Here is a 17,327-nt window from a genome sequence, read left to right as displayed (position 1 = left end):
TATATATCTAATTTATTTGCCTCTCTAAAGGGGATACTAATGCTCAAAGGGCCCGTGGGTCCCTAACATCTCAGAGGAAACAGCTTGTAATGACTCAGCACTGTCAAGTAGGTACTTTGTTGTTGTCTCCTGCCCCGCTCAGGTGGTCCCAACTGGAGTTCCAGAGAGTGCACTCTTAGACTTGTCCTATCCGAACAGTAGAAGATTTTTCAGAGTATATAGTGTTAAATCATTACTTGGGTATTGACCTGAAATGGAATCAAATGTCATAGACTTTGAGTGTTAGCAAGTTTGATGGAGATAGAATCGGACAAGATTTTGGCTGTTGAATAACCACATCCAGAGATAGAACCATGCTGGGTCCTGATGTTATCATTAATCCCTCATTCCTGGCCTTGGGTTAAAGTTAATGAGGGCCAGACACTGGGTGCCTTATAGCATTCATAAACAATCTCCTAAGCCCCCCTGCTGTAAAGGAGACACTAAAGTAGAACTTGGTCTCTGGTGTTGGGTAAAGTCATTTATGTGGTTATGAGGTGGGGGACGCTACAAACTCAGCTCTATTCCTGGGGCAACAATTTCAGGGCTTTTGAAAATCTAATGCATATCAGTTGACCCTTCTGAGATGAAAGATGTTTAAAGCCCTCTCTGTGTCATGCGCATCTGTAACTGGTATGCTTTGAGTGAATCCTGGAGCCAACAGTGTATTTCATTTTCTGTTTTATAAAATGCAATCATTTTTGTCAGTAGTTATAATACATAGTTGCAGACGGTACCTGTGGATTTTGGAGGTAGGGGATAACAGTGTTTTGGGGGATCAGTTTATCTGAGCTTCTGTAGGGGGTTCTTGTGTGGAGGGGGGATGAGGGGTGCTGGATCTCACACATGCTTGGTTAGTACTTTCATCTATGAGCTATGCAACCAGCCCGAGGCACATGTATTATTAAGATGCAAATGCACATCAGTAAAATGTATGTGGATCAGTACTGTAGCATATATGCAGAGTCCATTGTACCTAACCAGGTCTGTGTGTAAAAGGAGGTAAAATAAGTATAGCAACAGCTGCCTCCAGTTTTAACAGTTTGCCTTAAACCAACATTCTCAATAGAGTGCCTTATTTGTATGTGGCAAAACAACACCAACAGAACTTTTCATCCCTGGAGTGATGAAAGCATGGGCATATTATTATTATTGCAATGCTCTAAGGGTTTTAGAAGGAAGCAATGTGGGACTTCAGCCAGATGAATGGCCTACCTCCATTAGAAAGTTGAGAAAGCAGGGTGCTCCTGGAGTGGAGGACTTCTCGAAGCCAGGCTGGCACCAAGAGATGGGAGGTTGACTTGAATCACAGATCAGGGGGTTGACAGGCAGAGGAGGAATTCAGTCCACCTGGTGGCGGCATCCTGGCACTTCTTGCCTGATGGAAAGCCTGATTGGACGGGGTAATGTAACAGGAGTCAACAGGTGCTTTGCAGAAAGCAGACGGAGGCCTAGAAGAGGACAGGCCTAGGAAACTGAATTTATTTTGATCACTAGGACTGGGGCATAAGGTTCTCAGGACTGTGCTTTGCCTGACTGCCCTTGACTTTCTGTGGCCATCTGAACCTCATGAAAATAAATAGGGGCTTGCCAGGGTTGATTGCATCAGCTTGCTATGGGCCTTGTTCTTCTGGGCTACTTCAGAGTTCTCTCTGCATCTGTAATTTGGGAGGCAAACCAAAAAAAATGTATGTTGTTCCTTCAGCCATAGGAGACCTCTCTCTGTATAATTGGAGAATAAACTAGTGCAGGATGTTTGCAGGAAAAGCAGATTTTTTTTTCTTTGTAATGGATCATGGTTTCCTGGGAAACCTAAGATGCAGTGTCTATAGGTGACCACACTGGCAGGGTCCATAGGCATGATGTATGTATATGTGGTCTTTACACTGGGAATCAGCTTTCCCTTCTGATTTTCACATATCTGGTGAAGGGCTTGCCAGAGGACATGGCCCATTGTGCTTAATTTCAAAGAGGAGGGTGATTGCAAATGTGAGTCCAGTGACATTATTTCCTATTTGATTCTAAAAGTCCACGAAGCTATCTTATCTTTTCTTCCCAGGTGTCTTTTTTTTAAAAAAAATAACATTGGGAAGTTTCATTTCATTTCTCCCTTTTTCCCTTTTTCTTCTGAATAGATAATTTCCCAGTGTTCTCAGTGTGTCCTCAATGCCACTGATATAGGCTTCCCATCTGCAAAACTGAAGTAGGTAGTTGCCTGGGGTTGAGAAACAACTTAGAAAAGCAGGACGTGTGTGTGTTTGTTTCCCTTGAAAACCCACCTAGAGGGAAACTCAGGCAGAACTGTACATGAGAAAGCCAGCAGTTGTTAGACTAGACTACAGACCTGCAACTTTTTGCCAGAGGTTAGGGCCTTCCAGGGCAGTGCAGAAGGACATTGATCTTGATCTCAGGGATGATACGGATAAGGTGCTATAGACAATGTAAACCCAGTGTAACCTGGATCAGCTGGGTATTTTGAAATCTGTTGCAGTTGCAGATGTCTTCATTCAAAATCATGCTTCACATAAGCCAACAGTTAGAAGGATGTTCTAACATAGTTAAACTGCCTGGCTGGCCATGAAATAATTTTTTCAAAGTAAGGAATAGAAGCCCATTCAATTTGATATGTCATTGTGCACAGAACAGAGAATGCAATGTGATTTTTTTTTTTTTTTTTGAGTACCAGGGATTGAACTCAAGGGCTCTTGGCTACTGAACCACATCCCCAGCCCTATTTTGTATTTTATTTAGAGACAGAGTCTCAGTGAATTGTTCAGTGCCTTGCTTTTGCTGAGGCTGGCTTTGAACTTGTAATCCTCCTGCCTCAGCCTCCCCAGCTGGTGAGATTACAGGCACTACTGTGCTCAGCTGCAGTGTGGTTTTCTTGTACTTGTGTTTTTGCTTTGTGTGCTCCAGTCTGACACACCTGCACCTCCTCCAGGATGTAACATCTGTATGAGTCTTGGACTGTTTGGAGGAGGTGCAGGCATATGGGAACTTCATGGAGAGAAAGTAATTTTGTGTGCAGTTTATCTGTGCTTTGTAGGGACCCACTGAGATGTTTCAAGTCATTCACGGAGGGTAGCCTTGCATGGAGAGGGTGTGTATGTTATCAAATTACTGAGGACTAGAGGAGATAAGGATGTGTACAGGAAATTAAAACTGCTGACACCTCTGGGCAGTTACGACTGAGGCTCACATACAGATGCTTTTGAATTTCTTCAGGATGAAAACTGAAAAAAAGGCCAGTCTAGTCTTCTGGGTGGGGCACCCAGGCAGCTCCTATGAACTGGGGGTGGGTATTTCCCTATTTAGAGTCATGCAAAAGTATGCCTGAGGTTGTGGTGACAAAGTAATGACATAGATGACTGAGTGTGGTAAACGGATCTCCATCTCACCACTTTATAGTCACTTATTTTTAGGCCTGAGAACATTCAGTGGGCTTGCAATTAAGGGGTGAGGTGAAACTGCTGGATTTGTTATTCTTTTTTTTTTTCTCTTCTTTCTAAAGAAGCATCATTTTGAAGATGGGTTTTTGCATATCGAGCCCAGAGGCAGACAGCTGAGAGACATTTTTAAAGTCCTTGTCAAATTAGTATGATGACTAAGGTATTTTACTTAATGAAATTATTTTATACACTTATGGTTACTTGAAGTGACAAATTCGCTGCCATTTGCATAATTACTATATAGCCCTGGGTAGTAAGAAGTAAAATTACTCTGATTTTTTTTCTTTCTTACAGCTTGGTTTAGGACTGTTTAGCTAATAATCATTAAGGGAAAATATGTATTTCTGAAAATTCCCTTCAACTAACTTTGTGTACATTCCCTTGTTTCTTGAGGGTTTTCACTTGTGTGTTTAACAATTGAAACTGAATTAGTTGTAAAGGGGGAGATCTCTTTCCTGAATGTTGTTAACTCTTCCATTTCAGCATTAGATACCTTATAGAAAGGACAAGCAAGGGGCCTGTGCACAGTGGTGCGCCCTTGCTAATGGGTTGTTCAGTATCTACTGCTCCTCGTACCTGCTGCAGGAATGGCCTTACTCAGGGTCACGCTGTGTGGGTTTCCTCTTGCACAGAGCACCCGGGGAACCGCCAGACAAGGGCAGCTCCAGCAGGAATGTCTTTTGAGTAATTTTACATATCTAATAGCAAACTTGGAGGTGCTGCTTTGTCAGGGACTAGGAAGGAGTCAAAGCAGTGTCACAAGAGCCACGTGGAGGTAGGTGCATTTCATGTGCAAGTAGAGGAGAATCAAACTCCGTACTTGCTGTATGATAGTAGCCATACTTCCAGCTCCATGAACACATTTAACTTGCATACATGTCACCACCTGTGTCATTGAATAAGCGTGTTCCTATGAAGTAAAGCCGTTGTACTTTCTTCGCTTCTCCCTTGCATATCCATTCATGTTCTGCACATTGCTATGTGCGTTGTATATATTTACTCCTTATTCAGGCCCAGGGTTGCATACACTGATTATGGTATGCAACACTTTTTGAAGGTGTGAAGGGGCATTTCAGTGGTAATGTTGATTGTACAATTTACACATGGATTTAGAATCCGGTCTCCCTTGAGACCAGTTGGATGTATTTTATTGCTTCTGGGAAATGCCTTTGGTCGTCTGTAGGCCAGAAAGATAGTCCCTTGCTCTTTTCATTTATTTTTGTTTTATATTTCTATTTCTGTACCTACAAAATAGATACTAAGCAGGAAGAAAAGTAGAACCATTGACCTCGATTCATAAGATAAGTGCATTTGATGTGGTTCAAAGACACTTGTATTTTATGTAATCTATCTATTCGTGTCTTAGCGTGAAAATTATTCTTCAATGATTAAAACTCCAAGTTAAAATTTTAAAACCCCAAGGTGAAAAATGGCAAGTGTCTATGGCAACAGTGGCTTGTTGAATGAGTGTCAGCAGATCTGGGATTCATTCCTATGTCCTTACCAGCTCTGTGACCTTAGGCTGGTCACTTAACTTCTCTGTGCCTCACTTTTTTTCATTTTAGAACTAAGATTATAACAGTGATACTGTGATGATTCACTGAGTAAGTACACATGCTTGGAACACCTTCTGGCACATACTGAATATCCTATAAATTCTAGCTATTATTCTTAATAATATGGCCATACCTATTCACCACAAACATAAAAATGACAGGACCCAATTGATGAGAAATAAAATGATTTCAACCAAACATTGCTTTTGGTTTAGTGAATTGACCAATCAAATAGCTTCCTATTCTTGTCTTGGGAGATTAAAAAGTTTTTAAAATCCAGAAATAAGCTAAGCACCAGTTGCTAATTCTCTTTATTCCCTTATTAGGAATGCAGCAATCTATTTCATCTTAAAGATGGTAAGACAAGTGCAGTGGGTGAGGAGCCTCCTACAGCAATGGTTATTAAAGTTGATCCTTTACAGTTGGTGGTACTTGAAGGTGAGTAGATCAGGGACAGGCACACATGGCTAGGAAGAGCAGGTGTGCTGACAGCAGACTTGCATTGGGAAGTCCTCGATATTATCACTCTAGGCTGAGGCTGAAGGCAGGTGGTAAGCAGCTGAGGGTGAAAAAGAGTATCAGACATAGATTCATGAGATCTCCTTGGCTCTCCAACTTATCTGCTCCTGGTGACTTGATTTACCTGAGCCTCAGTATCCTCCTCTGAAAAAGTGGGGCTAGAGATAGAACTTACATTTTAAGTGGTTGAAAGGTTTAAGTAAATGGGCACATGATAGAGTACTTCCCATGGGGTGCAGTATTCAACAGTTGCTTTAACAGCAATGCCATAGTATCAACAGGAGTCCCCCTGTGGGACCTGAGGATTTGGGACGTTTGTATGTGGCCTGGGTTTCTGTTTAGCAAGTTGGCGATCTGGGGAGCTTGCTCTGCTACTTATGTGGAGATTAGGCTGAATGGCTACTTGCAGGGAGCCTGAGGTGTTGGGAGGGGGAGGACCAAGGGACATATGCTGTGGACATATGCTGCCCCCCCAGGCAGCCTTGTTTCAGACACACGACCTCAGATCAGCCCTGGTTGCCCTGGAGGGCTCCTGTCTGGCACTTGTCCACTGCCTTCATCTGGAGTCCCCCTTGCAAGCACATTTGTGAGCATCTTCCCCGTCTTGGTCATTTTTTTTGGTTTCTCAAAAGCAGAGCAGAGGAGCTCTTGATACAGTCTGTTTCTATCCTGTGGCGTTATCCCTTGGGCTTATGGCTCATGGCGATTGTTAAGGTCACAGCTTCTGCACAACTCCACTGTCCCTCCATCTGTAGTTTTATTTTTATTTGTTTATATATATATATATAATCTAATTGTAGATGGACATAATACCTTTCATTTATTTATTTATTTCTACGTGGTGCTGAAGATCCAACCCAGTGCCTCACACGTGCCAGGCAAGCGCTCTACCACGGAGCTACAGCCCCAGACCCTGTCTGTGGTTTTAGAAGCAGCCTTCTTGCCTCCAGTCTGGTAGAACCCATCCTTGGGAAGGAAGAGAATGAACTGGACTCTTGGTGAATCAGGTTGCAGGTAGATATTAGGTGAGTTTTAGATTCACATTCAGATGCCACAGGTTTTTGAGAAAGCATGTACTCCGGAGGACCCCAGCGCTCCCCAACCCTGCTGACTCCATGGTGATATCACTGAGGAAGGAACCCAGTCTAAAGCACCGGGTCTTGCACAGCTATAGCTGTGGAGGGGGCCAGCCCAGAAGCCTTCTGCTGGGCTTTCCAGTGACAACGCAGAGAGCAGAAACATTCCCTGGGGTCTGGGCAGGATCTCGGCAGCTGGCCACTCCTGACTTCTTTATTTCAGTTCTTCTTTGTGGCTTTGAGTTGAGCCCCTCTGAAAAGGGAAGCCTTGCTGACTGAGGACCTAGAGGCTCACATCTTTATAGAAGCAGCGTAACCAGCCCAGCTGTTTTCTCAAGTGATGGGACATCCTTCTTCAAACTCAGAATAGCTGTCTCACTATCTAGGATATAGAAGTTGGTGAATAGAATTTTCCTGGACTTCAATAAAAGTCACATCATTCCCCCCCAGTGAAGGCATATTGAATATATTTAAAAGCAAATGGCAGCGGGAGCTGCTACTGGCCCCCTTTCTTAATGGGAGGGACAGGTGTGAGCCCACCTTCCCCCTTGCCTCCATGGCTTCTTCCGTAAGTGCCTGCCATTCCTCTTCAGTCCTCTCCCGGCCTGTGATCTCCCAGGTGGCATTTATGTTACCTGGTAAAGGACTCAGAGATAGCATTGATTGTAATTATGAATCTTGTTTTCTTATCATTGGTTTTTGTTAAAATCTTTGCCATGAACCCTTTGAAAACCCTGGGAATAAGCTACGACCACAAAACCATTCAAGTGGGCAGTGGTGTCATTGTCATGTCCCTAGGGTATGGCAGAAGGACAAAGTCCCAGGAGCTCATCCTTGTGCCATTACACCAGATCCATCAAAACCCTGGAACATGCCTTCATCTGTGTGTCAGTCCATCCATCCATCCAAGCAAACTTTGACTCTCCAAATGATAACCCAGCCATCCAGGTAGCCTTTGACACTCTTATTTTTTTTAGTGGGGGGTACCAGACATTGAACTCAGGGGTACCCAACCATGGAACCACATCCCCAGCCCTAATTTGTATTTTTTTTTAGAGTCAGAGTCTCAGTGAGTTGCTAAGTACCTCGCTTTTGCTGAGGCTGACTCTGAACTCGAGATCCTCCTGCCTCAGCCTCCTGAGCCGCTGGGATCACAGGCATGTGCCATCAGGCCCAGTTTTGATACTCTGCTTTGATAGGTCTAAAGTGAGCTGTGGTTTTCAGCATATATCCCTGGGGAAAGAATAAAAGAGCTGGCAAAATACTCCCAATATCACTGCCCAAACAGCTACAGGAACTCCAGGAAGGAGGAAATGATTATTGTTACACTGTTTTCTGCACCTGTGAGGTTGGTGTATGGAGAACACAGTCATGATGGTGTTTCTCAATTAAAGACTATTGTACAGTAGTCACAGGGAATGCTATTGTCTTTTCCCCTTTTGGAAAAGGCTTATGTAAAATAGGCTTCTCTAATTGTTGAATTTTCACGCTCTCCCATCTTCTGCTGATGAGAATGAGAAATTACCACCTTGAATACAAGCAAGTTGGGATTGGAAAGCTGCCCTCCACTGATTATATAAGCTTTAAAACACTGTACCTGAAATCTTATATTTACTCTACTAAGAATTCTCTTAATGAATTTGAAAATTTCTAAGCAGCATGGACCCATATGTTTTTCTTATGTAAGATTCAATTATTGTGATCCAACCTGTAAAATAAAGAGTGATGCTGATTAGTTATTCTCCTGGTTGGCTTTTTGGGTCAGAGCATTGTTTGAAGTAGGTCCACAGAATCACCTATAGCTATTCCCCTGGAACAGGGTTGGCCACAGTTTCAGCACCAGCTCTCGGCCTTTCAGGGTTGCACAGGCTCCTCCTGGGCTTGGGGTTACCCTGGCTCCCATGTTACAGAGTCCAGGCTGCTGTTAAAAGTCGTCTTCAGATATTGGTCATTAAATTCAGCGGTATGTCTGCAAGTACAACCACCGTTGATTACGATAGATGCCCTGCTTTTGACCCTTTCATTTCCCAACCACTGCTGTGCTGACACTTAATCTGCTATGTCTGTGGGACACATTGGCTCCCAGGTCTCACCTGCATGTGCTCAGTGTGGCACATTGTCCCATCCTCTTCGCAAAGCTATACAAGTAGAAGTTCCATGCACACTACTCAATCGAGTTTGATTTCCACCCTCCTCCTTAAATGTAGGCAAGGAACCTGTTGTTTTGAACAGGGTGAGAAATGGGGGTGGAGCCCTTAAAGAGAGCTAGCTGTGTAAAGATAGATATAAAAGAGTTTCAGACAAGCCTCTCCTGTACTTTTGCACAAAATTTAGGGCAAGACTCCTGATCTGTTTTATGGCTTGTTCTGTTGCCTCCCCAGTGCTGGTAAATACTTATGTGGGTTGGGAGTTTTAACATGCCAGCAACACAACTTCTCAGCCAGCCAAAGAGAGGATATCTTTTGGAAACAAACAAACACCCCCCCCCCCATAAATTATCACCTTCCCTTTACCTTTGCCAAGCCCTGGAGATGCATATAAATAGATGAAAACATCAGCAAGCAACTTTGCAGCTTTGCATCTTGCAGTTGATGGGAGCAGGTGGGCAGCTTTGCCTCATATGCATTCGGGCTGGGAGTGGTACTCGAGCCAACAGCCCTTGAGCTAAATCCAAGTGCGGTCCCTTTCATTCCAGAGATGCACAGGTGGAACCGATTTTCCCATAGACTTGTTATCTCTGTGTCCCAAGCTTGTCCTTATTCTGGTATTGGGAGATATGTCTTGGGCCTTTTTTTAAAATAGTTTTTTAAAAATTAATTTCCATGGATGTACATGATGGTGAGATTCACTGTGGTATAATCATGTATGTACGGAAAGTTATGTCAGATTAGTTCCACTCTTTCCTTTTCCAGTCCCCTTCCCTTTCCTTCATTCCCTCTAGTCTACTCCACTGGCCTTTTAATCTCCTCTCCCCTTATCCTCAGGGAAACATTTGACCTTTGGACCTTTCATTTTTTGGGGATTAGTTTATTAGCATGTTAGTCTCCAGATCCACCCATTTACCAGCAAATGTCATAAAGCCATTCTTCTTTATGGCCGGGTAATATTCCATTGTGTATATATACCACATTTTCTTTATCCATTCATCTACTGAAGGGCACTTAGCTATTGTGAATTGTGCTGCTATAAACATTGATGTGGCTGCATCACTGTAGTATGCTGATTTTAAGCCTTTGGAAATATACCAAGGAGTGGGATAGCTAGATCATATGGTGGTTCCATTCCAAGTTTTCTGAGGAATGTCCATACTGCTTTCCATAGTGGTTGTACCAGTTTGCAGTCCCACAAACAATGTATGAGTGTATCCTTTTCTCCACATCTTCACCCTCTATGGAGGTTTTTCATTCCTGGATTCAACCAATCTCTAAACAAAATATTTGAAAAAAGAATTGCGACTGTATTGAACATGTACAGACTTTTTTATTTTCTTGTCATTATTTCCCAGACAATAATGTATAACTATTTACATTGCAGTAAGCAAGTAATCTAGAGATGATTTTAAGTATATGAGAAAATGTATTAAGATTATATGCAAATTCTATACTTTTTTTTTTTTGGTGGTACTAGGGATCAAACTCAGGATGCTTGCATACTTCTGTGTCTTTTTATATTAGGGATTATAACATCTGCAGATTTTGGAATCAGATGGGGATGCTAGAACCAATCCTTCAGGGACACTGAAGGATGAAAGTTTAACATTGGAAAATATCTGCATTTGTTGCTTTCATTTTAGGCAAAATCAGGGCACAGAATTAACACTTACCCAAATGTGCTGCATCACCCTCCAGAGCCAACCTACATGAGCTGGCAGGTGTGAGCAGGTAAGCAGTCAGGAAGCGGAGACAGTGGTGTTTTAATTTCAGAAACAATGATTATAAACATACATAAATAAATACAGATAGGGCATCCCTGATTCAAAAGTTCAAATCTGAAAACTTCCAAAATCTGAAATCTTGTATGTGTCAACATGACACCAAGAGTGGAAAGTTCCGCAACTGCTCACGTGTATGACAGGTTACAGGATGCTGGCACACAAAAAGTACTGTATGAAATGACCTTCAGATTGTGTGCATAAGGTGTAAATGAAAGAAATGAATTTTGTGTTTAGACTTTGAGTCCCATTCTCTGTATATTATGTATACTCCAAAGCATCTAAAAAAAAATCCCAAATCTGAAAATACCGCTTGTCCTTAGCATTTTGGATAAAGGATATTCAGCCTGTATTGTTCTGATGGATGCTGAAAACCTCGTTATTACTCTCACTGTCTTTTAAAAAATAGACTTCATATTTTCTAATAGGCACCATAGGCTATCCTTTAATCTAGTGAACAGATTAAAAAAAAAAAAACATGTTTGTGTTTATTTGCCTTTAGACACTTTGGAGTTAATTAGGGAAAGCATTTGTTTTTAAAAACAGAAACCACAATTAAAAATAACTCAAGGGCATGTGGCACCTCAGGCTATCAGCAAGACTCTTCAGTATGACAAGTGAAACATTTTAGATCCTCAAAGAGGAGCGGGACTGTGCTTGCCTTGAGGTGTGTTTTTTTACCTTTGTGGCTACTTTTCCTTTTGTGCCAAGTAAACCAAACTGTGGTGGTCACAGGTGGTGGCCCAGTTCTGTCACCTCCTGGTTGTTCATTTATTCTCTTCTGGGGCCCCTCTGCTGGCCCCTGACCCCCCTCAGCATCATGCTTCACCAACCCTGGGGGGATGGCACTGTCAGATGGGTGGGGATTGGGGAGGATACTGGTCACTCCAGGTGGACCTGTTGTACCAGGCTTCTACCATGGGCTGTATCAGTTTCTGTCCCAGTTCTTTTCTCTGCTCCCCTGTCCTTGTTCCCTGGGCATAGCAGCTATGTTTGTGGCTTTCTGCAGGTCTTCAAGATCCAGGTGCACCTTTTACCATGACTGCCTGTTCATTTTTGCCCGTCTGGACTAGAGCTGAGTTCTGTTGTGCTTTATGTGGGAGAAGTGGGGGAGCAGAAGTGAACTCCATATTTTATTTAAACCTTTCCTTTTGTAGAGTTTATAGGACAGTAGGGTCCTTCTGTAACATTTTTAGTGCCTCAGATGTTGGATCAAAATTAGGTTATATATTCTCACATATATCTACATTCATATGCATATCTATATCTGTATCTATACATTAAAGAAAAAGTAATTTATAGCTTATCTGTTATAGTTTGGATGTGAAGTGTCCCCCAAAAGCTCACATGTGAGACAATGCAAGAAGGCTCAGAGGAGAAATGATTGGGTTGTGAGAGTCTTAACCCAATCAGTGAATTAATCCCCTGATAGGGATTAACTAAGTGGTTACTGAAGTGTTGGGGTGTGGCTGGAGGATGTGAGAATTGGGGTGTGGCTTTGGGTATATATTTGTATCTGGCAAGTGGAGTTTCTCTCTGCTTTCTGACCATCACGTAAGCCGCTCCCCTCTGCCACACTCTTCCACGGTGATACTCGGCCTCACCTGAATCCTGAGGAAAGGTGCTGGCCTTCTGTGGACTGAGACCTCTGAAACCAGGAACCTTAAATAAACCTTTCCTCCTCTACAGTTGTTCTGGTCAGATCCTTTTTCCAGCAGCGAAAAACATGACTAAAACTTATCCTTTGATGAAGAGGTGGAAGTGGACCTGGGGATGGGAGGGTGGATGAGTATAGATGGGATTCTCTGGGCCCTTTTGAAGGAAAGAGCCAGGTGTATTAGTTTCCTAGAGCTGCTGTAATAAATTCCCACAAATTGGGTGGCTTTAAAACGGCAGGATTTATTTTCTCACTGCCCTGGAGGCTGGAAGTTGAAAGCAACGTATCTCTGGCTCATGTTTCTTCCACAACCTTAGGTAGAATCCTTCCCTGCCTCTTCCCAGCTCCTGATGGTGACCAGTAGCCCTCCATGTCCTTGGCTTGAACCTGTGTCAGGGTGATCTCTGCCTGTTGTCATGTGGCCTTTCCCCCTGTGTTTCTCTCAGAAGGGCACCAGTCATATTGGGCTAGGGCCTTCATTTTAACTTGCTACCATCTGCTGAGACCGTGTTTCCAAATAAGGTCACATTCACAGGTACCAGGAGTTAGGACTTCAGTGTATCTTTTTCTAAGGGGTGAGGGTGGCATACTTCAGCATATAATTCCAGCAGGAAGAAAGAAAACAAGTGAAGGACCCTTAACTGGTCTGAGGGTACAAAGAAAACTAATGCAAACTCTCAGTCCCTCTTAAGGGTTTTGGGCTATTGGTAAGAGAGTTCTTCAGCCAGGAAGCTTGGCCTTTGAAGAAATGCTGTCCCGTAACAATTCTTGTTTTCTTTCTATAAAAAATGTAACCACGCTTCTCTGGGGTGGAGGTGTCTGGGCCATGGGGTGAACCTGTTTGAATTGAGTAGCTCTGAACCTTTTCTTTCTTCTTTGTGGACCTAGCTGAATGTAGGGTTTCCCCTTCATCATCAGACTAAGGAGAATACGTATAAAAAATGCTAGAAATATCTGTGGGTAAGCCTTCTGACTATGCATATTTACTCTGTGTGGATATGTGTATGTACATGAGTTCTTGCAGGGTTCCTTAGCAGAAGCTACGTTTGATAACATTTCTAGTGGCCTTTGTGTCCTCCCTGAAGCCCTATCCAATTCAGTGAGATCAAAAGAGACGATCACTGATTTGTGCCAGCCAGTCTCAGATTTGGCCAGGTATGCATTGAAGAAATGCTGTCCCGTGACAATTCTTGTTTTCTTTCTATAAAAAATGTAACCACGCTTCCATTGTATTAGGACCAGATAACTGCATTCTAATTCCGCGCATCTGTGTATTTTTAGGGGAAGGGTAGGAGTGGTATGATGCTCAGACTTTCTCAGCATAGGCTCCTTAAAAAAAAAAAAAATTGTTAGCTTGGTCTTTGCCAAACTCATTAACTTTGACAAGTTCCTTAAGTGCTGCAGCATACAGTTGAATAAGGCGTGTGCTTGGCCCTCATGGAGTTTATGTATCCTAATGGGAAGATGTCATGTTTATAAGGTTTTCATTAATGATTCATTCATTAGAATATTTTAGGTCCTGGGCGGGGCAGGGGCTGAGCCCTCTTGGAGCCTTGCATCTGGGTCAGCTTTTACCCAGGACAGTGTGGTGTCTAATAATATATGCAAAATGTTGGGCTCATGTGAGAGGTACTGTTGGAGATGGGCCTGATGAATGGGGGGTGGTGTTTATGGTTAAAGATGTGAGATAATTCTCTCAACATTGCTTGGGGTAGATCCAAGATGTCAGGAGTAGAGCTGGTAAGACGCTGGCTGGGGACAGCCCCCAGAGATGGGTGGGGGTGGGAAGATGACAGTGAAGAAGGTTCGGGCTGGGAACTCAGGGCCATAGCCACACAATGGCATGTCAGAGCTGGCATTCTGGAGTCTCTCCTCCAGTTAGCAGCGCGGGGGCTGTTGGCACCTGTCTTGGCAATACTTCTATCTCTCCAGCTCCCAGCTTTGAAGTGGTGTGGTAAAATGCTGCTGGAAGTCGGCCGGGAGAAGATAGCTCTATCCAGGGCATGCTCAGACCCAGCAGCCATGACTTCAGTGTGTGGCATGGCCAAGAGGCTGAATGAAGGCCTCCAATTGTCCTGGAACAGTATGCTCACCAGGAGGAGGGGGAGCTCTACGATTCCTTGTATAGACTCCTGGCCTCAAGGACATGATGACACCTCTGCATATAAAAATGCATCGAACCACTCTTTTGAATTATCTACACATTAGATTTCTGCAAGAAGAGCTAAAATTAGGAAAGGCCCTATTGCATTTGTCTGTTGTTTTTTTTTTTAAAACACTTTAGCTTGGCCCTGAGTGTATCAGTTCTGGATAACTTTAAAGCTGGTTATAGAACAAACTGTGTTCACACAGGGGAAATGTCTCTCAAACAAAAAGTGGGCGTGCAGTTTACAGTTTAAAAATTGGAAGGAGGCCATTCAAACTTCCCCACCTGTTCTCCTTGAAAACTTGGCAAACTGGCTGAGAGGGGGGTACTCCTCCTTGGAATGTATAGTCCTTAGGACCAGAAAGAGAAGCTGGCCTGCAAGCAGAGCTGACAGACTATTGGGTAATCTAGGAACTGGAGGCCGGGAGGAGGTTTCTTAAGGTGGTTTTCCATCAGCTCTAGGCCTGTATAGCAGGGTATCTTAATCTTTTTTGTGTTACTATAATAAAATACCTGAGGCTGGAAATTTATAAGGTAAAGAGGCTTACTTGGCTCCTGATTCTGGCAGCCATAAAGTCCAACTAGCATGTTGTCAGCATTTGGTGAAGGTCCGCATGGTTGCATAATAGGGTAAAGAATGGGAGAGGACACATCCACATGCAAAAGGACCAAGTACATGGGATGACTTTGCTTATGACTAGTTCTCACAAGAACTCACCTAGTCCTGTGATAGCTGCATTAATCCCATTTGAGCACCAGGCCTTATGATCCCGTCCCTTCTCACTAGGCCCCTACTTCTTATAGGTCCCACTACCTTGGAATACCATTACATTGAGGACCAAATTTCAACAAATGAATCTTTGAGCCAAGTAAAGAGCACGTGGAGTAACACCATAAGTATTCCCCTCATCCACAGGCCGGGAGCCCACAAGCATCAAGTGTGTATCGTATGGACATGTGGCTTGGCTCCCCACTGACCTGAACTTCAAGTTCCTGCTTGTGGCTTCCTTCCTTAACATAAAGATGTTACTATTTTTATATTACAAAAAATATATGTGTTGTTGACAATTTGAAAAACACAGATGAGTATTGAAAAATGATTAAAAATTTCCCAAGAGCCTGGCATCAAATGTCAACATTTTGGCCTGTGTCCTTTCAGTCTTTCTGTTGACTGCATTTATATACCTCTAGGACCAGAGTGGGGGACATATAGACTTTGAGGCCTTAGAAGTTCATGCCTGCTGTTATTAGTTATGTGTGGCTTCTGGACAAATTATAGTTTCCCTCTTTAATTTTCAACTTCCTCCTCTCTAAGATCAGATGTATTTATACTTACTTCAGGTGATTTTATGAATACTAAATGAGATAAGCCATCCAAAATACTTAGCTCAGGCCTCTCAGCAGCATGTATTGCTATTGTGGTTTTTAAAAATATAATAATAAAATTGGATCTCAGTACACAGTCTATTTAGGAACCTACTCGTTCTCTGAGACCATTATGATCATTTTCTTGTGCCATCAAGATGTTTTCTGGACATGGTTTCAAAGAAAACTGAGCATATTGTTTTTAATAAACATAACACATATTCATTATGGAATAATATGCAGGTGAAAAATATTTTAAGAAATTCCATATCCTCCATTCAGAAATAATCATGAGCCGTACTGGGGTTTTGAGGCTTGGTAAGTAGTCACTGTTTCTTTTCTGCTCTTAATGTAACCTTTTCCTGATTAAGAATCAGTTGGGGCTGGGTGTGGTGGTACATGTCTGTAATCTTAGTGGCTTGGGAGACTGAGGCAGGAGGATCGTGAGTTCAAAGCCAGCCTCAGCAAAAGTGATGCTCTTAGCAATTCAGTAAGACCCTATCTCTGAATAAAATACTAAAAGATAGCAAAAATAGGGATGGGGATGTGCTCAGTGGTCGAGTGCCCCAGACTTCAATCCTGAATACAAAAAAAAAAAAAATTGTATGGAGAAGTTTGGAGTTTGGATTGGAAAACTCAGTTTGCACTTTGCTCACAGAATAAAATTCAGAACTGCAGGTCCTTAGTCCCTGCAGGTGTGTACCTGCTCAGGTAAACTTGCCTTCCGGAGGAGCAGAGAATATGCACACCAGGGGACTGTTTACTGGAGAGGACAGGAAGTCAGGGCAAGCCTTCCTTCTCCCTTACAGTGCTACGTCTTGGGAGATTTGCCAGGAGGACCCGATCAAGGAACTCAGAAATGCACATGCCTTTTCTAGAAGGTTCCCCTAGTGTGGCTCAAGGTATGAACTTGGGGAGGAAGAAGGGATAGGTCCCCCTTGTCATTACTGTTAGGAGTGCAGATGTCCCTTGTTTGCAGTGGAGTCACACTGGATAAACCCATGCTGGGTTGAAAATATCCTAAGTCAACAATGCATTTAAGGGTAACTCCTCTTGAGTCCTTGCTCACACTGTGGGAATTCTGTTTCTTTTCACACTTGAATAAATATTACTCTTACACTCAAAAGACAAAAATGCATTTAATACACTTAACCCACCGGCACCTCACATGTACTCAGAATACTTACATGAGCCTACAGTTGGGCAGAATTGTCTAACACAAAGTGTGCTTTATAAAGTATTGAATATTTCATGTGCTTTACTGAATATTGTACTGAAAGTGAAAAAAAAGGGTGGTTGCATAGTTGTACCTTCATATCATCATGAGGTTGAAAAATCAAGTGGAACCCTTGAAAGTTGGGAACCAGGTGTATTTCATTTTGGAGTTCTTTTTAGTCTTACAAACGGAACAATGGTTGGCTGGTTAGATATAATTTTTAAAGTATGTATTCTTGCTTGGGCTTGGTGATGTATACCTGTAATCCCAGCTACTCAGGAGGCTAAGGCAGGAGGATCATAAATTCAAGGCTAGCCTCAGCAACTTAATGAGACTCTGTCTCAAAAGAAGGAAAAAAAAAAAGGGAAAAAAT

The 17,327-nt window shown here is 42.8% G+C and overlaps 1 protein-coding gene across 2 annotated transcripts in view; it reads left to right on the top strand.

Moving 5' to 3' along the window:
• Slco3a1 (solute carrier organic anion transporter family member 3A1) overlaps positions 1-17,327 on the top strand; it is a 299,670-nt gene that overhangs the window by 1,087 nt on the left and 281,256 nt on the right. The window lies entirely within an intron of this gene.

Source organism: Marmota monax, unplaced genomic scaffold, assembly GCF_021218885.2.
Source record: "Marmota monax isolate L192 unplaced genomic scaffold, Marmota_monax_Labrador192_F-V1.1 WCK01_AAM20220418_F8-fsc00005, whole genome shotgun sequence".
NCBI lineage: Eukaryota > Metazoa > Chordata > Mammalia > Rodentia > Sciuridae > Marmota > Marmota monax.
The sequence above is the reverse complement of the archived record's forward strand: the minus strand, read 5'-3'. Positions and strand labels throughout refer to the sequence as shown.